Source organism: Phyllobates terribilis, unplaced genomic scaffold (assembly GCF_046119375.1).
Source record: "Phyllobates terribilis strain yellow unplaced genomic scaffold, ASM4611937v1 Scaffold_1__5_contigs__length_1240528914, whole genome shotgun sequence".
Classification (NCBI taxonomy): domain Eukaryota; kingdom Metazoa; phylum Chordata; class Amphibia; order Anura; family Dendrobatidae; genus Phyllobates; species Phyllobates terribilis.
In genome coordinates this window covers 581,861,074-581,886,553 of record NW_027362761.1, presented here as the reverse complement: position 1 = coordinate 581,886,553, position 25,480 = coordinate 581,861,074, and the positions used below count along the sequence as shown (strand labels likewise).

The window sequence follows — 25,480 nt, the reverse complement described above, 5'->3', positions numbered from 1 at the left end:
GTTTGTGAGACACAGCCAGGGCTGAGTTTGTCAGATACAACAGCTGAGTGGACAGATACAGCAGAGCTGAGTTTGTGAAATACAGGCGAGCAGAGTTTTCCAGATACAACAGAGTCAATTTTGTCAGATACAGCAGAGCATAATTTGTTAGATACAGTAGAGCTGAGTTTGTCACATATAGCAGAGCTGAGTTTGTTAGATACAGCGGAGCCAAGTTTGACAGATACAGTACACTGTGTTCCAAATTATTATGCAAATAATATTTTCTCCGATTTTCCCAAATTACCTATATGAATTGCAGTCATTGTAATTTTCCAGTCAAATAACTATTAGAGTACAATTGAAAGGTTTTTGTACAAACTGCCTATGATAACAGTATATTTTAAAAAAAAATAAAACACTCAAACTGCACTCAAAATGCATGTTCCAAATTATTATGCACAGCAGAGTTTTCAACCTTTTCATTTTAATAAAGAACAAAAAAATGGTCATTTTTGAAATTATAATCATTAGCAGGTTATTACAAACTGAAATCAAACAGTTTTCAACTCAAAACTTTATTCTAGGTGATATTACATTTACTCATAGGACCCCTTGTTCGAAAGGAGCTTCTGAACTCTCTCGTCCATTGAATTTGTCAGGTTTTGGATGGTTTCTGCTTCAATTGTTTTGCATGAGGACAGAATACCCTCCCAGAGCTGTTGCTTAGATGTGACCTGCCTCCCGCCATCATAGACACTCCTTTTGATGATGCTCCAGAGGTTCTCAATGGGGTTGAGGTCAGGGGAGCATGGGTGCCACACCATAAGTTTGTCCCCTTTTATGCCCATAGCAGCCAGAGATGCAGATGTGTTATGTGCAGCATGAGACGGTGCATTATCATGCATGAAATGATCTTGCTGCGGAATGCACGGTTCTTCTTCTTGAACCATGGAAGGAAGTGCTGTTTGAGAAACTCCACATACATTATGGAGTTCATCTTTACCCCTTCAGGGATCCTAAAAGGGCCGACAATCTCTCTCCCCATGATTCCAGCCCAAAACATTACTCCACCTCCTCCTTGTTAGCGCCGTAGCCGTGTTTGCATGTGGTGTCCATCAACCAGCCATCCTCCACTCCATCCATCTGGACCATCGAGATCATTTCATGCATGATAATGCCCCGTCTCATGCTGCACATAACACATCTGCATCTCTGGCTGCTGTAGGCATAAAAGGGGACAAACTTATGGTGTGGCCCCCATGCTCCCCTGACCTCAACCCCATTGAGAACCTCTGGAGCATCATCAAAAGGAGTGTCTATGATGGCGGGAGGCAGTTCACATCTAAGCAACAGCTCTGGGAGGGTATTCTGTCCTCATGCAAAACAATTGAAGCAGAAACCATCCAAAACCTGACAAATTCAATGGACGAGAGAGTTCAGAAGCTCCTTTCGAACAAGCGGTCTTATGTGCAAATGTAACATCACCTAGAATAAAGTTTTGAGTTGAAAACTGTTTGATTTCAGTGTGTAATAACCTGCTAATGCTTATAATTTCAAAAATGACCATTTTTTTGTTCTTTATTAAAATGAAAAGGTTGAAAACTCTGCTGTGCATAATAATTTGGAACATGCATTTTGAGTGCAGTTTGAGTGTTTTATTTTTTTAAATATACTGTTATCATAGGCAGTTTGTACAAAAACCTTTCAATTGTACTCTAATAGTTATCTGACTGGAAAATTACAATGACTGCAATTCATATAGGTAATTTGGGAAAATCGGAGAAAATATTATTTGCATAATAATTTGGAACACAGTGTAGAACAGAGTTTGACAGATACAGTAGAGCAGAGTTTGTTAGATAGAGCAGAGCCTAGTTTGTTAGATGCAGCTGAGCTGAATTTGCTGCATCACAACCTGGGACTGCAAGTAATCCAAGTTCATTATTACAGTGCACCAGCAATTCAGCCTCAGCAGACTTGCTGACGGATTCAGCTCTGCTACATGTGCGAGTCTGTTGTGCACATCTGCAGCGAGTGCTCGGGGGGCCGCTGCCACGCAGTAATTATAGTTATGTAATCATCTGCTCCAAACATCGGCCAGGGACAAATGCACTTCATTATAATCAGCCCTACATCAAACGCCGGAGCAGAGCACAACCCGGGGCGCAGGGATGCTATTTATTTGTAGTGGGCGCGCGAGGCCCGGAACGTTCTAATGGGTATTGTCTGTGTTTACATAATCCAGACCCAGCCTCATGATCTTACCTGTTATATTACATCACAGGAAGCAGGACGGCTCCATCAGACGTAGCGCCGACCATTGTGGTTTCTTCTGTTCTCTTGTGTCTAGATAATTCCGTTCAGCTGTGACATCTCTTCCTGGGAAAGCTGGACCACCAGGAAAAGAAGCCGACCTGTAACCAGATCAGATCTGTCTTGGGTCTGCTATTAGCATGTTTAGTATTCAGTTTTGTCCATTTATTGTTATAATATATTTTGTATAAAAATCTAAGCATTTTCCAAAGCTCCGAATCCACTGCTGCCTTTTCCTATGCAACCATAGTTAATTGATAAAATTCTAATAGACAACAACCACCACTAGGGGGAGCTTTTGCAGCCTCTAACAGGTTTTCCTCCAGGATTGCCCTGTATTTAACTCCATCCATCTTCCCATCATTTCTGACCAGCTTCCCTGCCCTGCTGAAGAAAAGCATCCCCACAGCATGATGTTGCCACCACCATGTGTGACGGTAGGGATGGTGTTTTCTGGGTGATGTGCATTGTTAGCTTTCCTCCACATACAGCATTTAGTCCAAAATGTTCTCCTTTGGTCTCATCTGAACAGAGCCCCTTCTTCCACATGCTAGCTATGTCCCCTACTTGGCTTTTTGCAAACTGCAAAAGGGACTTCTTGTGGCTTTCAAAAATGGCTTTCTTCTTGCCAATTTTCCATAAAGGCCAGATTTGTGGAGTATACGACTAATAGTTGTCCTGCAGACAGATTCTCTCACCTGAGTTGTGGATCTCTGCAACTCCTCCAGAGTGACCATGGGCCTCTTGGCTGCTTCTCTCATTACTGCTCTCCTTGTTTGGGATGTCAGATTAGGTGGACTGCCATGTCTTGGTAGGTTTGCAATTGTGCCATACTCCTTCCATTTTTGGATGACGGATTGAACAGTGTTCTGTGAAATATTCAGAGCTTGGGCTATTTTTTATAATCTAACCCTACTTTACTCTTCTCCACAACTTTATCCCTGACCTGTCTGGTGGGTTCCTTGGTTTTCAGCTCTATCCCTGACCTGTCTGGTGTGCTCCTTGGTTTTTATGATGCTGTTTGATCCCTCATGTTCTCACACAAACCTCTGAGGTCTTCACAGAGCAGCTGTGGTTATACTGAGAAGAAATCACACCTAAGTGGACGCAATGTACTAATTATGTGACTACTGGAGGCAATCGGTCATTCATGATTTTATTTAGGGGTATCAGACTACAGGGGGCTGAATACAAATTCAAATCACAATTTTTATACTTATATTTTTAAAATCTTAAAAAAAACATTCATCATTTCCTTTACACTTCACAAATATTTGCTACTTTGTGTTTATCACATAAAATCCCAATAAAATACATTTAAGTTTATGGGTGTAACGTGAAAAAAAATATGGGAAAGTTCACAAGGTATGAATACTTTTTCAAAGCACTTTATAGGCAGCTGTAATCTGATTCCTCAGTGTACTGGAGATGAGCTGTCTTTTCAGAGTCAGGATGCAGGGGATGGAGAAGTGGCTCATAAGTGGAGAAAGAAGCAGATGTCTCTGATAAGATATATTACAAAAATTCTTATATTCACTTGTAGCTTTGATTTATGCAAAGTTTAACCATGAATTATACAAGTGAAAGTCTGTATATGCCGAGGATGTAGAACTGTATATATATATATATATATAAAAAACAAAACTGAAGCCGCTATAGAGATCTATCAAGACATTAATCTGCGCAGAACGCAGGATATGAAAGTAAAATGATTACAGTCGCAGTGAACGATCTAAACAGCCTTTCTGCTTCATATCATATTTTCATCTTCTGGATTGGAACTTTCTTATTTTCTTTCTTTGAGTTTTTTTCAATTGTAAAAATGCTTTTATTCCGAAATGGAGATGAAGAGACGGATTAGAGACGTAAAGTCCGAATGACACAGACTTTGATTTAAAATCCCATACAGATGTTCACATGAAGGTCCCGAAGCTAAGACGTAAACTTCTGCCAAATCGGGGGGATTATCCAGGATTATGGGCGGGGGTCATGGTCAGGACATCAAGTGGAAATGGAAAAACGTCTAATGTCCTCAACATCCAGGGACCCGGGCAATGAGGGGGTTAATAAAGGGACTAGACGCTCTGAAGATGCTCTGTCCACCGGGATCCCCGGCATTCCTGCTACGCTTAGTATACAGAGGTGCACAGAGGAATCGTGAATGAAATAATGCATGTACTGTGTCTTTAAGTGTTTGTACAGTGTGTCCCAAAAATGCTCTCCCCCCTGCACAGATATTCCATTTTTTTAAAAATAAATAAAAATTAGGCAACTGTTTGGGGTAATAATTGAGTCTAGATGGTAGAGGTAGTGGTTTGAGGGGCAAATAAATAAATAAAAGAACTGACATATAACTTTTAAGAAAAAAAATAATTATTTCTGTCTCCAGCCACCACTAGGGGGAGCTACTGCATACAGATGTATACAGCCACCACTATGGGGAGCTCACTACATACAGATTTATACAGCCACAACTAGAGGGAGCTCACTACATACAGATTTATACAGCCACCACTAGGAGGAGCTCACTACATACAGATTTATACAGCCACCACTAGGGAGAGCTCACTACATATAGATTTATACAGTCATCACTAGAGGGAGCTCACTACATACAGATGTATACAGCCACCACTAGGGAGAGCTCACTACATACAGATTTATACAGCCACCACTAGGGGGAGCTCACTACATACAGATTTATACAGTCACCACTAGAGGGAGCTCACTACATACAGATTTATACAGCCACCACTAGGGGAGCTCACTACATACAGATTTATACAGCCACCACTAGAGGAAGCTCACTACATGCAGATTTATACAGTCACCACTAGGGGAAGCTCACTACATTCAGATTTATACAGCCACCACTAGGGGAGCTCACTACATACGGATTTATACAGCCACCACTAGGGGGAGCTCACTGCATCCAGATGTATACAGCCACCACTAGAGGGAGCTCACTACATACAGATTTATACAGGCACCCACTAGGGGAGCTAACTACATACAGATTTATACAGTCACCACGAGGGGGAGCTTACTACATGCAGATTTATACAGCCACCACTAGAGGGAGCTCACTACATACAGATTTATACAGTCACCACTAGGGGGAGCTCACTACATACAGATTTATACAGCCACCACTATGGGGAGCTCACTACATACAGATTTATACAGCCACCACTAGAGGGAGCTCACTACATACAGATTTATACAGCCACCACTAGGGAGAGCTCACTACATACAGATTTATACAGCCACCACTAGAGGAAGCTCACTACATACAGATTTATACAGCCACCACTAGAGGGAGCTCACTACATACAGATTTATACAGCCACCACTAGAGGGAGCTCACTACATGCAGATTTATACAGCCACCACTAGAGGGCGCTCACTACATACAGATTTATACAGTCATCACTAGAAGGAGCTCACTTACACACAGATTTATACAGCTACCACTAGAGGGAGCTCACTACATACAGATTTATACAGCCACCACTAGAGGGAGCTCAATACATACAGATTTATACAGTCACCACTAGATGGAGCTCACTACATACAGATTTATACCGTCACCACTAGAGGAAGCTCACTACATACAGATTTATACAGTCACCACTAGATGGAGCTCACTACATGCAGATTTATACTGTCACCACTAGAGGGAGCTCACTACATACAGATTTATACAGCCACCACTAGAGGAAGCTCACTACATACAGATTTATACAGTCACCACTAGATGGAGCTCACTACATACAGATTTATACAGTCACCACTAGAGGGAGCTCACTACATAAAGATTTATACAGCCACCACTAGAGGAAGCTCACTACATACAGATTTATACAGTCACCACTAGATGGAGCTCACTACATACAGATTTATACAGCCACCACTAGAGGGAGCTCACTACATACAGATTTATACAGCCACCACTAGGGAGAGCTCACTACATACAGATTTATACAGCCACCACTAGAGGGAGCTCACTACATACAGATTTATACAGCCACCACTAGAGGGAGATCAATACTCACAGTTTTATACAGCCAACACTAATGGCAACTCACTGCATGTAGATTTATACAGGGGCCATTAAGGGGAACCTGGCAGCTAATACATGCTACCCGATTGTCATGCATCATGTATCAGGCACTAGCTGTAAGATTTCACTGCAGCGTTTTACAGAAAAACAGCTGTCGGGTTCCCTTTAAACTCATAAGGAGCCTTTAAATTCTCTATGCAGTTAGGTCCCTCTAGTGGCCGATGCAGATATAGAGAATTATTAATGGAAAAAGGAAAAATTGAGAGCAGTTGATTACAGTGCCCACAGCTCCTTAAATACTCGTCTTTTTAAGGTGCAGCCATAGAAAAGCTGGCTGACAAGCTACAGTATATGTTACAATTAGGGATTATAGCTGTGCTTGGGAAAACAACTGTCATTACGACTCACCCAGCTCTCCCAGACTCCTGAACGGCAAATCTAGCTAGAAATAGCTGGAACATTTATTTGATCGGCTGCAAACTTTGGGGAAACCTGGCAGATTTTACATTTTTCTGCAGCTCCCCTATAGGAGAAATGAGGTATTACACAATGCTCATTTGGAACTATACAACATTACATGACCCAACGATGCGAACTGCGCTGGCGCTAGGTGTGCGCTAAGTATATGCCGAGCATTAAAGTCATGACCTCTATTGTAAACATAGAGCTCATAGAGAAACTAGAAAAAGTATATTTCTGCTCATTAACAAGTTGATCCAATAGGGAAATGTGAATTTAGGAATTTTGTTTTACAGAAGAGGAGATTTTGTCATGTGAGCCTATAGTTCAGTGAATACGGTAACAGCGGTGATTATTGCACGGTGTGGCGGTAACTGATATGGCGGTATACTGACCTCCACATTCTTGTGAAATTTCCAGTGTCACAGAAAAACACTTCCAGATGCCAAGTACTTCATCTCCCTCCTCAGACAGCTGGATATTCAGTCTAGGAATCCCAGGTCATGTGCTGCAGACCCTCCAAATAGAAACAATTACTGTCACATCAGACTGCAGGAAGGCTTACTTAAAGGGAATGTCAATTTTAGTCAACGCTTTGTGCCTTTGTGATGAGCTTATTACAATGGGGGTCCTCATCTGGCTGTTACAGCGTACTACTTAATTCCTGCTTGGGAAATGATGGCATCAGGTCTAACAGAGGGTAGTTTGCTACAATGTATCAGTGGAAGTGAAAGCGATTGTCTTATGAAGACTACCCTCATCTTGGTAAAGGTTAATCTTCATAAGACTACCCGACCCTGGTAAAACCATTGCTTTTTCTTTAAAGGATAAGTCAAGTTGGTGATTGCAGCGATCAGATCCCCAGCGATCCCGAGAACAGGGCTCTGCAACCCCTTCCTGAATGGAGCGGAAGTGCGCATTCTCGTCCTGAATGGAGCAGAGGTGCGTATGCTTGTCCTGAATGGAGCAGAGGTGTGCATGCTAGTCCTGAATAAAGCTGAGGTGCATATGCTTGTCGTGAATGGAGCTGAGGTGCGCATGCTCGTCCTGAATGGAGCTCATGTGCACATGCTCATCCTGAATGGAGCGGAGGTGCACAAGGTAATCTTGAATAGAGCAGAGGGATTCATACTCGTCCTGAATAGAGCAGAGGTGCGCATGCTTGTCCTGAATGGAACGGAGGTGCACATGCTAGTCTTGAATTGAGCTGAGGTGCGCATGCTAGTCCTGAATGGAGCTGAGGTGCATATGCTTGTCGTGAATGGAGCTAAGGTGTGCATACGCGTCCAGAATGGAGCTGAGGTGCTCATGCTTGTTCTGAATGGAGCAGAGGTGCGCATGCTAGTCCTGAATAAAGCAGAGGTGCAAATGCTTGTCGTGAATGGAGCTGAGGTGCGCATGCTTTTTGTGAATGAAGCTGAGGTGCGCATGCTCATCCTGAATGGATCTCATGTGCACATGCTCATCCTCAATGGAGCGGAGGTGCACATGGTCATCTTGAATAGAGCAGAGGGATGCATGCTCGTCCTGAATAGAACAGAGGTGCCCATGCTTGTCCTGAATGGAACGGAGGTGCAAATGCTAGTCCTGAATTGAGATGAGGTGCGCATGCTAGTCCTGAATGGAGCTGAGGTGCATATGCTTGTCGTGAATGGAGCTAAGGTGCGCATGCGCGTCCAGAATGGAGCTGTGGTGCTCATGCTTGTTCTGAATGGAGCAGAGGTGTGCATGCTTGTCCTGAATGGAACGGAGGTGCACATGCTAGTCCTGAATTGAGCTGAGGTGCACATGCTAGTCCTAAATGGAGCTGAGGTGCACATGCTAGTCCTGAATGGATCTGAGGGGCGCATGCTGGTCCTGAATGAAGCTCATGTGCACATGCTCGTCCTGAACAGAGCAGAGGGGCGCATGCTCGTCCTGAATAGAGCAGAGGTGCCCATGCTTGTCCTGAATGGAACAGAGGTGCACACACTAGTCCTGAATGGAGCTGACGTGCGCAAGCTTGTCCTGAATGGAGCTGAGGTGCTCATGCTCGTCCTGAATGGAGCGGAGGTGCACATGCTCATCCTGAATGGAGCGGAGGTGCACATGTCGTCCTGAATAGAGTGGAGGTATGCATGCTCTTCCTGAATAGAGCAGATATGCGCATGCTCATCCTGCATGGAACGGAGGTGCACATGCTTGTCCTGCATGGAACGGAGGTGTGCATGCTTGTCCTGCATGGAGTGGAGGGGTGCATGCTCGTCCTGAATGGAGAGGAGGTGCGCATGCTCATCCTGCAATCCATTAGTTGTTTATGGGGCTGTTTTATTTTATTTTTTTTTACTTTTCACTTGCTTCAATATTCTCCATGGGAGACTAGAAGCTGCAATCATCCAATCGCCTCTGCTATACACAGCAGGGCTCCAGCCCTGCTGTGTGTAGCAAAAATGCTCATCTGCTATGAACGCCGACCGTTTGGCAGCCCTCATAGCAGATTGGCAATGACAACCGCATGGGTCTCCTGCAGACCTCCTGCTGTCATGCCAACCCATCGGTGTCCCGTGATCATATGACAAAGGGCACCGATGGGCAGAGCTAGTGACGCGGTTCGGGCGCGCTCATGTTAAATGCCGCTGTCAGAGATGGGTAGCGGCATTTAACATGTTAACAGCCGCGGTTGGATTGCGATTCCACCCGTGGCTGTTAGGGGCACATGATGGCTGATCAGATCAGCTGTCGTGTGCCTGAGAAGATTCGGCCTCAGCACCGGAGCCCGCACCAAAGGGAGGGAGGTGAGCTATGACGTACCTATATGTCATATGTCATGAAGGGGCTAAATAAAGCTGCCTTGTTTTTGATACTTCCTGATATTTGGGTTTGACAAAACTTCATGTGCGGATTACAATTGTTTTAGTGCGTTTTTCCGCAGCGGAACTGTAAGACGCTGCGTTTTTGGAGTATCAAAAATACACAGCGTGAAAAACTCACAAAAAACTCATTGTGGAAAACGTAGCCTAAGGCCTGGTTCACACATTTAGTATTCGGTCTGTATCTTACATAAGCATATGTAAGACAAAATAAAATTATTAAGATTTGTTGATAAATTACCATTGCCATAGCGGTGTCCATTCTGAACTCCAAACTGATACATTGTAGCAAACTATCAGCACTGGAGAAATAAGTTTGTGTGGCTGATGTATCACAACAAGACTGGATACAATTGTAGCTTTTCTTTTATTTGTTGAATTTTTTGCACCTAATTCTTAAAAATGGTGCGGTTCCTAATTTTTGCACATAACTAAAATTGCTCTTTTTTTTGTCTTTTATTTGAGTTAATTTTTTTAAGAGCAAAAAGTCACATTTTCTGCAGACGCTTTGTAAAATTTGCACAAAAGGGAGATGGGACACGGAGTTGTAAAAGTTTTTACAACTTTTTATAAAGCCGCGATTGATGAATCGATCACAAACATCTGGAAAACAAAGCAAAAAAACCCCCCAAAAAAACAAACATTAGAAAACTGGCGAACACATAAAAAATAGACTTTAAAATGGTGTCAGTCAAAAACAGAAGAAAAACACCAAAAACTCCACCAAAAAAAAAGCGCCAATGGAATAATGAATCGGGTCCTACGACCGCAGAAATGTTTCCATTCGTTGACAGCAGAGACGTTGAAAACATTGACGTGTTGGAACAAAAGTGAAGAGATGTAAAATGATGGATAAGTGACATATATGACCACGCGTCTGGATAGTGATGATTGGGGGTCTCTGGCTGCTGCACTGGCGCCCCCCATGTAATGGTGTGATGTGACGGACACGCTGTGACGACGTCTCCATCAGCGGACTCTTAGCACTTCAGTCTCCGCTGGGAAAGTGCCACTCAAATATTGTCCTAGCGCAAACATTGCATCAGAGGGAGGGCGCGCTGTGTGACCAGGGACAATATTAGTTCTTTCTCTCGCCCTCGGAGAGTCCTGCCGATAACCATATCTGCATATGTGCTGATTATTGGCTTGCGGGGGCTTATAAAGGGTTAATCTCTTGATATTGCCATTGAGAGGATTTAGGTCTCTAGTTTATGCTCGCTCTGCAGTCCATCACCTGCAGAGAATCCTGGTACTAAGTGTTTATTTATCCTGCAGCGCCACCACAGGAGAAGTGGGGCGTTAGACACAATTCTCATTGAACACTATGGGCTGTCCGTGTTGTATGAGGACATGTGGGGTCCTCCAGACAGAGAGCCGCTCTTTATAGCCCCTGTCTACATGGGGTAATAGATGAGATCCTAAACTGGGGCATCCCTGGAAAACGACAGAGACAGGGAAGACATAACAAGGCTTTGGGAATGGCGTAACATGTGGCATAGTCATGAAGAAATGAGGCAGAAACTCCGATTTTACTTTTCTCTATGTGGGGCTCAAGGTTGGCACAGAGCTTGGTGGTTTCATCTCCAACAGAGGCAAAATACTTGGTGGTTTCTGGTACCCTCGGCTATTAACCTGCCCGGGCAGCATTCTCTCTCCATCCAGCTTGGCAAAACCTGACCCTGCTCGTCTAAGTGCCAATTTCTACCATGTCTGACCTACTTAGGTTCCTCCATACTTGGTAATCACAGCACCACTTCCGATCTGGCTCTCGCATAGGACCCACAACTCTACCCATGGCCACCGACAGTGTTTTTTGTACTGTGCCACTGTCAATGCCACTAACTAGCTTTGGCATAACACACTATATCTCTGAAGCTCCTCCTAATCATCCACAGATTAACCCACTGTCCTGAGTGATTTACTCCCTGTTCTTCATGGATAACACGATGGTAAAAATCAGTTTTGCAGCAAACTGTAAAGCAAGGTGGCTTTTATCACCAACAGCAGCCAGGAGTATAATCTGTGCTGACATCTAGTGGCCAATATTATAACTGAAATATTTTCTTTTTTTCCCATTTTTTATTTATTTATTTTACTCACTTATATAGCGCCATTAATTCCACAGCCCTTTACAGACATTATTGGCCCATATGGATTATTCCCCAAAAAGAAGCAAAACAAGACTAAAAAATGTTCTATATTCTGAATATGAGACTCCATGAAAATAAATCCTCAAACTGAAGTAATAATCCCTGGTTCTGATTTAGGGGCACAAATGACACAATTAGAGAATGCAGAAGTAGCAATGTAGATTCTATGGTGCTGTACATGAGGACGGGTTACATACAAAATACAAATATAAGTTACGATGAACAAACTAACAATGACAGACATGTACAGAGGGAAGAGGACCCTGCCCTTGCAGGCTTACAGTCTACAGGATAATGGGGAAAGAGACAGCAGATTGGAAGGTTGCGGCAGCTCCGGTGGTGGTGAGGAGGCAGCAGGGTCATTGCAGGCTGTAGCTTTCTTGAAGAGATGGGTTTTGAAGTTCCATCTAAAAGTTTTGAGTGTGGCGGATAGTCGGGTATGTGGAGGCACAGAATTCCAGAGGATGGGGGACACTCGGGAGAAGTCTTGGGTGGGGAACATATAAGTGTGGAGAGAATGAGCAGACCTCAGATTTCGTGTTGGAAGGTAACGGGAGATACACAGATATACGGAGGAAACAGATTATAGATGGTTTTGTAGGTCATTCGAACTGGATTCGTCTGGGAACTGGGAGTCAATGAAGGGATTTGCAGAGGGGATAAGCAGAGTAGTAGCGTGGAGAGAAGTGGATTAGTCGGGCAGCAGAGTTAATGACGGACTGGAGAGGTGCAAGAGTGTTAGAGGGGAAGCCACAAAGGAGGATGTTGCAGTAGTCGAGGCGGGAGATGATGAGGGCATGCACAAGCAGTTTAGTAGATTCAGGATTGAGCAAAGGATGGATTCTGGAAATATTTTTTAGTTGGGGGCAGCAGGAGGTGGCGAGAGCTTGGATGTGTGGTTTGAAGGAAAGGGCAGAGTCAAGGGTTACTCTGAGGCAGCGGATTTCCAATACTGCAGAAAGGGTGGTGTTGTTAATTGTAATAGATCGGGTAGGGGTGTTAGGTGAGATGGAGGAAGGATGATGAGTTCAGTTTTGTCCACATTGATTTTTAGGAAGTGAGAGGAGAAGGAGGATATGGCTGATAGACACTCTGGGAAGCCATGTGACTTTATGAGTTGTCCCAGGCCAAAGATATAGATGAAAAAGAGTAGAGGTCCTAGGACAGAGCCTTGAGGGACTCCAACAGAGAGAGGGTGGGATGATGAGGTAGAGTGGGAATGGAAGATGCAAGGTCCTTGATGCCAAAGAAATAGAGGATTTATAGAAGAAGGGAGTGGTTGACTGTGTCGAAGGCAGATAGAGGACATGCCTAGAAGGAGGAGTATAGAGAATTGTCTGTTAATTTTGGCAGTAAGTCGTTAATAATTTTGGTCAGGGCAGTTTTGGTACAATGGGGGGGGACTGAAGCTGGACTATAGGCTGTCGAAGAACGAGTTAGATGAGAGGTGGGAGGAAAGTTCAGTGTGAACTTGTTGCTGAGGAGTTTGGAGGTGAACGGGAGCAGCAATATGGGGCAATAGCTGGACGTAGAGGTCTGTTCGAGGGATGGCTTTTTCAGGATAGATGTGATTTTGTCATGTTTGAAAGCAGAGGTGAAGGTACCAAAAGGTAAAGATAGGTTGAAGAGATGTGTTAGGGCTGGGACAAGCGGGGTGGTGAGGTTGGAGAGGAGGTACAATGGCACAAGTAGGGAAGTGGGACTTGGAAAGGAGATGAGAAAGTTCTCCTTCAGTGATGGTAGGGAGGAAGGTTATGGGGAAAGGGGCAGTGGCCTATTATATGGTGGGGTTGTAGAGGTTGGGCAATAAAGACTTGTCTTATTTGGACAATCTTATTTTTGAAATATATGGCAAAGTCTTCTGCAGAGATGAGGGAGGTCGAATGGGCCAGAGGAGTGAGTTTAAGGTGTTGAATACGTTTTTGGGGTTGTGGGATAAAGAAGATACAAGGATTGTGAAGTAGGCCTGTTTAGCAGAGGTGAGGACTGACTTGAAAGTGAAAGTTACTGTTTTGAATGAGTCTTCCTGTGAGTGCGTTTTTTTCCAGCACCGCTTCACTACCCTGGACACTTGCCAAAGTTTTTAATGAGGTTGTTGTGCCACAGTTGTCTATTGATTCGTCGCACTCTGCCATGCACGAGAGGGGCAACCAAGTCAACAGCTGATGCGAGAGTGATGTTGTAGAAAGTGGTGGTACTGTCTGCGTCGTGGAGTGAAGATATGGAGGACAGCAGTAGAATGGAGTCAGAGAGTGTGTGAGTGTCTAGTTGTGTGAGGTTCATGTGGGGTGAGGTAGATGCTGGACATAGAGGCAGGTGAGGAAGATGGGGATGAGGAAGTGAATAGATGGGGGAGAGGTAAGGTAGTAAAATTAGGTAGGGAGCAGAGGTGGGTGAGGATAAGGTCTAACGTATGTCCGCCATCTTGGGTGGCTGTGGAGGACCATTGTGTAAGACCAAAGGGTGAGGCAAGTGACATGAGTTTTGAGGTTGCCACATGGCAGGTGTCAGTGGAGATGTTGAAGTTACCCATGATGATGGTGAGAATGTCAGGAGAGAGAAAGTATAGAAGCCAGGTGGTGAAGTGGTCAGTAAAGGCAGTGGCCAGCCCTGGGGTCGTATATGACGGCCAGTTGGAGGTTGAAAGGACAGTAAATATGGACAGAGTTTACTTCAAAAGAAGAGGGGATGAGGGAGGGTAGAGGTGGGATAGGGCTGAAGGTGCAGATGTTAAAAAGAAGAAGACCCACTCTTCCACCATGTCTATTGCCAGGGTGAGCAGTGTTGGTGAGGTGAAGGCCACCGTAACACTGAGCAGCAGGGGAGGCAGTGACGGAGGATGTCAGCCATGTTTTGGTGAGAACCAGGAAAGATAGGTTACGAAAGGTAAAGAAGTCATAAATGAAGTGGAGCTTATTGCAGACGGAACGGGCATTCCAGAGTGCTCCAGAGAGGGAACAGCGGAATGGGGGTCAAAGGAATGAGTTTTATATTGGAGAGATTGTGATATTTTCTAGAAAGTGGTGGGTGGAAGGAGGGAGAATTAATGGGGGGTTATCCGCATGAGAGGTCCAGGATTGGGAGATATATCACCAGCAGTGAGGAGAAGTAGAGAGGAGGTGGGAGAAGGTGAGTGGCCGGCTTGTTTTGTGTTTTAGTAGGAGTGATCTAAGGTTGAGGAGCAGATCTTCAGATGAAGTCTGGTGGGGAGTTAAAAGGGAAGGTGAGATCATTATTTGTTTGGAGAGTGCTGGGGTTTCTGGGTAGTGAAGGAGAGTAAGAGCAAAGATCAAAAACTGTAAGGCTGTGTGCCCACTATGCGTTTTTTAAGCGTTTCCGCAGCGGCAATTCCGCTGCGGAAATGCTTAAAAAACGCTTGGTAGAAGGTCTGCCATGTCCCCCAATGATAATCCGCATGTGCTGTGCACATGCCGCGGAAAGTTCCGCTGCGGATTATCATTGCGGAAAAATCCGCAGCACTAACAATTATTTTGCGTAATCGCAGCGTTTTCATCGCCATTAACTTGCATTGAATCGCTTAATATCTAAATGACTACATGTGCACATGCGGATATTAAGCGATTCAATGTGTGGAAGGTATCCGAATCTGGAGAAGAGGAGATTCTCATCCAGATCCGGGTACCATAGTACCTGTAAAAAAAAAGAATTAAAATAAAAAAATACATTATACTTACCTTCTGATGGCCCCCGGTCTTTTCTCCGCTGCGTCCAGTCTCTTGTACGGCTCGCGATGGTCTTAAAGGACCTGCCATGAAGTAATTTAGTCATGTGACAGGTCACGTGACTGCTGACGTCGGCGGTCGCGTGACCTGTCACATGACTAAATTACGTCATGGAAGGTCCTTTCACACCACCGCGAGCCGTACAAGAGACCGGACGCAGCGGAGAAAAGACCGGGGGCCATCAGAAGGTAAGTATAATGTTTTTTTTAATTATTTTTTACCATTTTTAATCTTTTTTTCAACTATTAACTTGGCCACACAACATAAATCTGTGCCGGTTGCATGGATTTATATAGTGTGACCAAGTTGTCAAGCACTTTCCAAGTGATGCTAAAATCGCTTGGAAAGCGCTTGTCAACCCGCATGCAGAAATGCATGTGAAGAAAGTTTCACATCCGCTTGTCCCTGGCAGGAAAAACGCATGTACAATCCGCATGTACAATCCGCATGTACAATCCGCATGTACAATCCGCATGCACAATCCGCATGCACAATCCGCATGTACAATCCGCATGCACAATCCGCATGCACAATCCGCATGTACAATCCGCATGTACAATCCGCATGTACAATCCGCATGCACAATCCGCATGCACAATCCGCATGTACAATCCGCATGCACAATCCGCATGCACAATCCGCATGCACAATCCGCATGCACAATCCGCATGTACAATCCGCATGCACAATCCGCATGTACAATCCGCATGTACAATCCGCATGCACAATCCGCATGTACAATCCGCATGCACAATCCGCATGCACAATCCGCATGCACAATCCGCATGCACAATCCGCATGTACAATCCGCATGTACAATCCGCATGTACAATCCGCATGTACAATCCGCATGTACAATCCGCATGCACAATCCGCATGCACAATCCGCATGCACAATCCGCATGTACAATCCGCATGCACAATCCGCATGCACAATCCGCATGTACAATCCACATGCACAATCCGCATGCACAATCCGCATGCACAATCCGCATGCACAATCCGCATGTACAATCCGCATGTACAATCCGCATGCACAATCCGCACAATCCACATGTACAATCCGCATGTACAATCCGCATGCACAATCCGCATGTACAATCCGCATGTACAATCCGCATGCGTTTTTTCCGCCAGGGAGATGTAGAAACGCTCAGGAAAAATCTGGAGCATTTCTGCATCGTGGGCGCATAGCCTAAGGGCATAAGTAAGTCTGGTGAAAAGTAAGTGTGGGAGATAAAGATGTGAGCACAGTTAATAGACAGTTGTGGCTCTAACCTTCTGGTCACTTCCTGCACATTTCTGGTCTATTTCTAATGTGCAGGTAAAAGCTGCACTAGAGAAGATGCATGCATACAGGGGAGAGAACCCATAATAATGGGCAGAGGTGCCATTTACATTACCTGTGCTTGTGCACAGCAGACAGATGCCAGGGCAAAGCTTGCAGATCATGGCTGCATAGCATGGTATCGATATGGCACGATATTCGCCCTGCAGGTTATTACCAGGCTGGGGAATTGCTATTTGAGGAACTTCATTGTATATTTTTTTCTATCACAGCTTAAGTATCTTTTGGAGATGAGAAGTTACTCTGGGCATCTGGGCACCACATGGGTATGATATAGAGCCAGCTGTATCCTTAGTAACTAGGTAACTTAGTAACTGGGCAATCATGGCTGTACGGCGTCTCTTGTGTTTCGCTCGCTCTGCCAGGGGAGCAGTGGGTGTATATTTACACTTCGCCTGTATTTTGGTGCCAACATGTGAGGCATTAGGTATATGACTAGCACGACATTAATAAACATTACATGTATACACAACTCTCCCACTGGCATCACAGCTATGGGGCGCGGGCGAAACGCTCCTTGCACGGGGCCCGATTCCCAATACTTCACATTCATTGCTACCTGAATTAAGACAATGGCACAAACCCCAGTAATTACCGTCCACGATAGATGATAGTGGCAAAAGCATGAGTGGGAGAGGATGGGGCAGTGTGGGTGCACATTGCACCCGGCTTCATCAGATGCTACATCATGGGTGCGCTATACAGTATTGAATCCCTATACCCAGCGGTATGGTCTGGAGTCTGCATTAACTTAGGGGTCTGCATTAACTTAGGGGTCTGCATTACCTTAGGGGTCTGGTCTGGAGTATGAATTTATTTAAGGGGTCTTGTTTGGTCTCTGTATGATTGCACAGGTTCTGGTTTGGGGTCTGAAGTAATTTAGGGGCCTGGTCTGGGGTGTGAATTATCTTAGGGGGTCTGGTTTTGGGTCTAAATTATTTCAAGGAACTGAGCTGGGATCAAAATTAAATTAAGAATCTGTTTTGGGGTCTGCATTAGTTAAGGATCTTGATATGAATTGATTTATAGGGTTTGTCTGAGTCTGAAATAATTTAGGGGTCTGTATCAGTGTACAGCAGGTGTGGGGAACCTTTTTTTCTGCCAAGGGCCATTTGGAAATTTCTACCATCATTCAGGGGCTGCACAAAATTATCAACTTGAAAATGACCCTGCTATATTTGGTCAAACAATTAATTAACTCATCCGTGATGTGATGGCAGGCACTGCTTGTCTTTGGTGCAGCTTTGATGTTATGTGATATTGTGCATGTTACTTCTCACAAATGCTTTTCCAGGTTTGCGTCCGTCTGGAGCACAGTCAACTCTTTGTGATAATAACATTTGTAAAGCATGTACATCACATAGGAGATGCTGGGATTGCTGTATATACATCACATAGGAGATACTGGGATTGCTGTATATACATCACATAGGAGATACTGGGATTGCTGTATATACATCACATAGAAGATGCTGGGATTGCTGTATATACATCACATAGGAGACACTGGGATTGCTGTATATACATCACATAGAAGATGCTGGGATTGCTGTATATACATCACATAGGAGATACTGGGATTGCTGTATATACATCACATAGGAGACACTGGGATTGCTGTATATACATCACATAGAAGATGCTGGGACTGCAGTATGTACATCACATAGAAGATGCTGGGACTACTGTATATACATCACATAGGAGATGCTGGGATTGCTCTATATACATCACATAGGAGACGCTGGGACTGCTGTATATACATCACATAGGAGACGCTGGGACTGCTGTATGTGCATCACATAGAAGATGATGGGACTGCTGTATATACAACACATAGGAGATGCTGGGATTGCTGTATATACATCACATAGGAGATACTGGGATTGCTGTATATACAGTACATCACATAAGAGATGCTGGGATTGCTGTATATACATCACATAGGAGATACTGGGATTGCTGTATATACATCACATAGGAGATGCTGGGATTGCTGTATATACATCACATAGGAGATACTGGGATTGCTGTATATACATCACATAGGAGACACTGGGATTGCTGTATATACATCACATAGAAGATGCTGGGACTACTGTATATACATCACATAGGAGATGCTGGGATTGCTCTATATACATCACATAGGAGACGCTGGGACTGCTGTATATATATCACATAGGAGACGCTGGGACTGCTGTATGTGCATCACATAGAAGATGATGGGACTGCTGTATATACAGCACATAGGAGACGCTGGGACTGCTGTATATACATCATATAGGAGATGCTGGGAGTGCTGTATATACATCACATAGGATACACTGAGACTCTCCTGCATATACATCACAAAGGAGACCCTGGTACTGCTGTATATACATCATATAGGAGACACTGGGACTACTGTATATACAACACTTAGGAGACGCTGGGGGCATATACATCACCGAGGAGGGCTTTGGGCATAGACATCACATTGGGGGGTCTGGAGGCATTTACATCGCTGGGGATTGCTGGGGGGCATAGACATCACCATGGGGGTGTGGGGGCATATACATGACTGGGGAGACATATACATCACTGGGGAGGCTGGAGGCATAGACATCACTGGGGAGGACTGAGGGTATAAACATCACTGGGGAGGGCTGGGGGCCATATACATCACTAGGGTCTGGAAGCATATACAGTATATCACTGGGGAGGTGTCATGGGTTTACCACGACAGAGAGTAGCCAGAAGATCACGCCGTCTGTTTCTCCTACTCCTGCACTGACTAGAAGCACTTCACCTTCATATTAAACGGTGCAAGTTTCTTCTAGCAGTGCAGGGGTTAATCTGTTCAGTTGAGAGCTCCTGGAAGCTTTCTTGGGTGATGCACTCAGCTGTTCAGTGTTAACCACTCCCCTCTTTTATATATACTCACCTCTGGCAAGCAGTCATTACCAGGGCTAGCTTCATGCTGCATGGCTCAGGAGTTGGTAGAGTTTGTTGTTTGAGGAGGCGTTTGGTGGATTTATCTAAAGACTGTTGCTTGGTTTTGGTTGTATACAAAACCTCTCCTTCTCCTACTTTGGTTTCTCCTTCCTTCACTCCCGGTGTTTCCCTCTGCTGTTTGTGTGCGTATATTTGTATGATTGTTATTTTCCTTTATCCCTGTACATATTACTTTATTAGTCTGATTGGTGAATTATTACACACTTCTACTCCCCTCCTGCCTGGGTGGGTGGAGGGAACAGACTGAGGGCAGATTCAGGTGCTCAGCAAGGTATGTGACTCCGGTGTCTTCACTATTAGAAGTAATCTGGGGAACAGGGATAGCTTGTCCTGAGCGTTAGGGACAGGGAAGGAGCTCCCGGTCCGGGGATACCCGATAACAGAGTCATGACAGGAGGGTTGGGGACATATACATCACTAAGGAGGACTGGGGTCATAGACATCAATGGGGAGGGCTGGGGGTCATAGACATCATAGGGAGGGCTGGGGGGGCATAGACATCACTGGAGAGGGCTGGGGGGCATAGACATCACTGGGGAGGGCAGGTCGTCATAGACATCAATGAGGAGGGCTGGGGGGCATAGACGTCACTGGGGAGGGCTGGAGGTCATATACATCAATGACGAGGGCTGGGGGGGCATAGACATCACTGGAGAGAGGTGGGGAGCATAGATATCACTGAGGGCTGGGGGGCATAGTACACTGTAGATGGTTGGTCTAAGGTGTGAATTAACTTAGGGGCCTGGTCTGGGATAAAAATTTATTTAGAATTCTGGTTTGAGGGTCTGTATTAATTAAGGAGTCAAATCTGTAGTATGAATAGAATTAGTAATCTGGTCAGAGATTGGGAATTAATGTTTATGACGCGCCCCCTGAGCCGTGGGGTACTCAGTGCCGGGCCGGTCGTTACTAGGGGAGATGTTACAGTGGCTGTGACCCGGTCCGTAACCCAGGGTGGTCAATCAAAAGGGGTATATTTACAGGGGAATTAATAAAGTTTTTATATATAGTTCATGACACCACCTGTGGTACGCGGCTATGTGGAGCCACCACTGCTGTGCAGAACCTCTGGAGCTGGTGTTAGTGCAGCAGGGTTGGTTCAGCTCTCCACAGGCAGAGCTTAACTCCAGGGCAGTGTAGAGATGTTATAGATGTTATAGGTGATGCTGGGCGTTGTAGTGCAGGGGTGATGGCGCAGATAATAATCACAGAGACAGTGGGGTGCAGTCTTCAGGGTCTTTACTCACGGTTCTTGCAGTCCAAGTTACAGGTACCAGTGTAACGTCCCTCGTCGTGCTGCGCTTACTCAGGGAGGGGTTCAGTCCACCCTCAGATATCTCCGGAGTACTTAGCAGGACCCCCTTCTGTGTCCTTTCTCTGGCCGTCTCCCTGCACCTCATACCTAGTGTCCCAATCCAGTACCTGCGGGCCTTGTCGGGCGACGTCTGTTCCGTCCCCTGGGTCCTCTATGGCTACCTTCTTGGTGAGACTGATATGGACTGTTGGCTGCAGGACTTGAAATACTGCAGCCTCCGGTTTCTAGTTGAGACGTACAGTCTTCCGCTAGTTTAGAGATCGGTCCCCTTTGTGTGGCCTGATCCCTCCACCTCCTGGTACATTCGGGCGTACGGGTGGCCTCCAGCACTGCCCGTACCCCTGGGGTCCCTTCCTCGTTCCTGGAGCCCTTCCTGCTCCTCTCTCCTTCTCCTTCAGTCCTGGGCCTCTCCTCAGGTCCTCCGCCTGAGCAGAGCTCCTACAGAGCCCCTGCTCCCATACTTCTCCTCCTCAGACTGTTCCCTCTCACTACTACTACTCTACTTAAACAAGATGGCTTCTCTATTTATACTTTCCTCCATGTGCTCCCCTAAGCTACTTCCTCCAACCACACCCACTACATAGTTCCACCCCTCAGCCAGGGACCAGGGACTGTGTTCTCCCTTAGGAGCAATCTGGCCCTGCCCTCACTGCTGGTATGTGTTGGATGCAGGTGTTAGGGTCCCGAGCTGTACTCCTTCCTTACCTGAGAGTGAGATACCACACCTCTGGGTGAGCTGCAGTACCTCTGTGTCGACCAAACCCTCAGGGGCGCCACATTTACCGTCCATATGTAAAGAGCAGTCGCCCGAAACTGATAAGAATACACCTCAGTATAAGACAGAAGACGTTGTAAAGTGTACTGCCTGCTGCCTTGTGTGCTTAAGTGTGTTGCCAAGTAAAGAGTGCCTTGTTTTTAAGAACGTGCCTGGTATCCTTCTCTTGAAGTCTAATGTACCTGGTGAGGAGTAGAATGGAACCAGCCTAAAGGTGAAGGTACCAATAGCAACACTGCCAGCATACACTCACCCAGAACTCTCGTCTTTTCTGTAAGAACATGCCGGGGTGTCGGACTCATGATACTCACTCACGGCTACCACCCCGGGTACCGTTTCAGTAAACGGGGGTGGTCTGGGGTCTGAATTTAGCAGTCTGGTCTGGAGTATGAATTGATTTAGGCATCTGAATTAATTAAGGGATCTGGCCTGGGATAAGAATTGATTTAGACATCTGGGATCTGAATGAGTTCAAAGTGTTTTCCTGTAGAGACCGAAGGGTACGGACCATGATGATTTACTGCACAAAATTTGTTGCAATCTTCAGAGCCACCTCTGTCCCCCCCTGTATCGACATCCCATACCCAACACTGTAAAGGGCAGGCAGCACAGAGGCTCAGTGGATAGGACTGTATGGTGGCTCAGTGGTTAGCACTGCAGCTTTGCAGCACTGGGGTCCTGGGTTCAAATCCCACCAATGACAACATCTGCAAGGAGTTTGTATGTTCTCCCCGTGTTTGAGTGGGTTTCCTCTGGGTTCTCCAGTTTCCTCACACATTCCAAAGACATACTGATAGGGAATGTAGATTGTGAGCCCCAATGGGGACAGTGCCCATAATGTCTGTACAGCGCTGTGGAATATGATGGCGCTATATAAGCACAACATAATAAGTATATATAACAACATTGTAAACCTACTAGTTGGAATCTACAAACTGTTTTGCGAGCTGCTAAGTCGCCATCTAGTGGTCATTCTGCAGTAGTGAGACAAAGAAAAGTATTTTCATACATTAAAGGCAGTTTTACACTCTGCACTATTTGCAAAAATTCTGCAACATTTTTCAATACCTTTTTGTGAGAGTAAAGGGTAATATGAAGTACTGTAGAAACATTTTTTTGTGCTATTTTTAGTCTTTTGGCACTTTTTTCTCTACGCTCTATGTTTGGTGTTTCTTCCATGTGGTCTCCTAAGTGGCATCGGCAGCAGTCATTTCATTATCACCTGTGGGTGGGGATTATATAAAATATAACACCTCTATTATGAAGCTAGAAGGCGATGACACAGGATCACACCATTGCTATAAACCCAGCTCCTCCTCCCTGCACAGATCACAGAGCATGCCCACTATATTCTCCTACAGAAATTAATTACCATATTTTTTTGACTATGAGATGCACTTTTTAGCAAGAAAAAAAATTGGCTAAGGAAAATGTGATCCTTATAGTCCGGAGGCAACTTCCTATCAACTAGGAGAATGCTGACACATTGTCTTTACCGATCACTGAGAGAACAATGCAGCGGCACAGCTCTCTCCTCTCTCCTGGCACTGATCAGTCTGATCTGTGCGGGGTAGGAGATAAAGCTGCCAGGACCCACACATCAGTAAAGCAAAAGATGCTACAGGTCCTGACTACATGAAGGACCATTCAGGTCATGAAATCAGTCACATGCCTGGAAAGAGTTTCAAAATGTGGATAGTGCATACACAGTATGCAGCAGAGTTGTATTGATGTATCAGATCTGTGTATGTTGATGTAGCAGATCTGTATGTGTTGATGTAGCGTAGCTGTATTTATATAGCACAGCTGTGTGCATGTTATGTAGCATAGCCGTGCGTATGAACAGAGCTGTGTGTATATATAGCAGAGCTGTGTGTTGATGTAGCAGAACTGTGCGTATGTATTAGAGATGTGTGTGTCGATGTAGCAGTGTTGCATGCATGTAGCTATGTGTGTATGCAGCAGAGTTGTGTATCTAGGGGTGCTATGGGTTTATGTAGTAGAGGTGTATGAGATCACATAGTCTTGATTCCATGTAAAAAGGGAATAATCATACCGGCTAACACAAAAAACCCTTTGTCTATTTATCTTAAAAGGTAATCTTTAATAGTCATACTTGACACATATAACATACAACAAGTGCCCATAAAGTGCCCATAAAAAGTGACCTAGTGCAGGTAGAACTGTTCATTTATCATGATTATTTTTATGATAATTTTTGCTTGCTTCGGCAGCACATATACTAATGTGTATAGGCTGTTTTTGCCCAAGTTCACACCTATAAAATTATATATCCAGTAGTGGAAGACTATCGTCGTCAGCAATAAGGTGTGTAAATAGAGAAAAAATTATCATAAAAATAATCATGATAAATGAACAGTTCTACCTGCACTAGGTCACTTTTTATGGGCACTTTATGGGCACTTGTTGTATGTTATATGTGTCAAGTATGACTATTAAAGATTACCTTTTAAGATAAATAGACAAAGGGGTTTTTTGTGTTAGCCAGTAGAGGTGTATGTGCACATATATTAGAGCAGTGTGTGTGTAGCAGGGTTGGATGATTATATGTATGCAGCAATGCTGTGTGTGTACATATCAGAGCTGTATGAATATGCAGCAGATCTGTGTGTGTATGTAGCAGAGTTGTGTGTGTATATAAAGTAGAGCTGAGTGTGCATGTGACTCGCCCCCTGGGCCATGGGGCACTCGGAACCGGGCAATAGGGAGACGATGGGGGTAGTAGTGGCGACCCGGTCCCGTGGCTCAGGGTGGTCAGACCAGTGGCAGTCTTGTAGATGTTTTAAGAGATGTCTGACTACGCCACCCGTGGATTGCGGTCATTATGAACCGCCGCTGCAGGGCAGACCGCTGGGGCCGATGATGTATGCAGCTGGGATGGTGTGACACCCCACGGGAAGAGTGCGGCCCCAGGGCAGTGTAGTGGATGGTGGGAGTGATGGTGGTGAGAGTCCCAGTACCGGTAGTGCCGCAGGAGCGAAAAAGCACACAGACAACGTACTGCAGTCCAGGGTCTTTACTCACGGTTAATATCCAAGTCACTTCTGCAGGGAATGACTGCCCAAGCCGTGCGGCGTCCACCAGGTGAGGGGCTCGGTCAACTCCCAGGCAGCTCAGGAGTATGGCTCAGGACCCCCTTCAATCCTTCCTCTGGCCTGCCTCACCAGTGACCCACTTTTGTCCGGCTGCCGCGGACTTGTGCGGGTAAACGTGGGCCCCGTTCTCCGCTGTCCTATATGGTGCCTTCCTAGCAGGTTTGATGAGGTGCTGCACCAATAAATGGTCACAGCCTCCGGTCTTTGGCTGAGGGTTGTTTCTCCTCCACCAACTTGGGATCCGGTACCCTTAATCTGCCTGACCCTGCACCCTGGATTCTCGTGGGTTCTTAGGGTCCCTTCCACCTTCTTGTTCCTGAGCCCTTCTGTTTCTCTGTCTCTTCTTCTCCTTTTCTGTTCTGTCTTCTCT

At 45.3% G+C, this 25,480-nt stretch overlaps 1 protein-coding gene across 1 annotated transcript in view; it reads right to left on the bottom strand.

Annotated features, from left to right (window-relative positions):
• RAI14 (retinoic acid induced 14) overlaps positions 1-21,285 on the bottom strand; it is a 143,102-nt gene extending 121,817 nt beyond the window's left edge. Inside the window, exon 1 of the mRNA XM_073681542.1 lies at positions 21,152-21,285. The gene's annotated coding sequence lies outside the window, so the exon portion shown is untranslated. The remainder of the gene's footprint in view (positions 1-21,151) is intronic.
• Between the last annotated feature and the right edge of the window lie 4,195 nt (positions 21,286-25,480).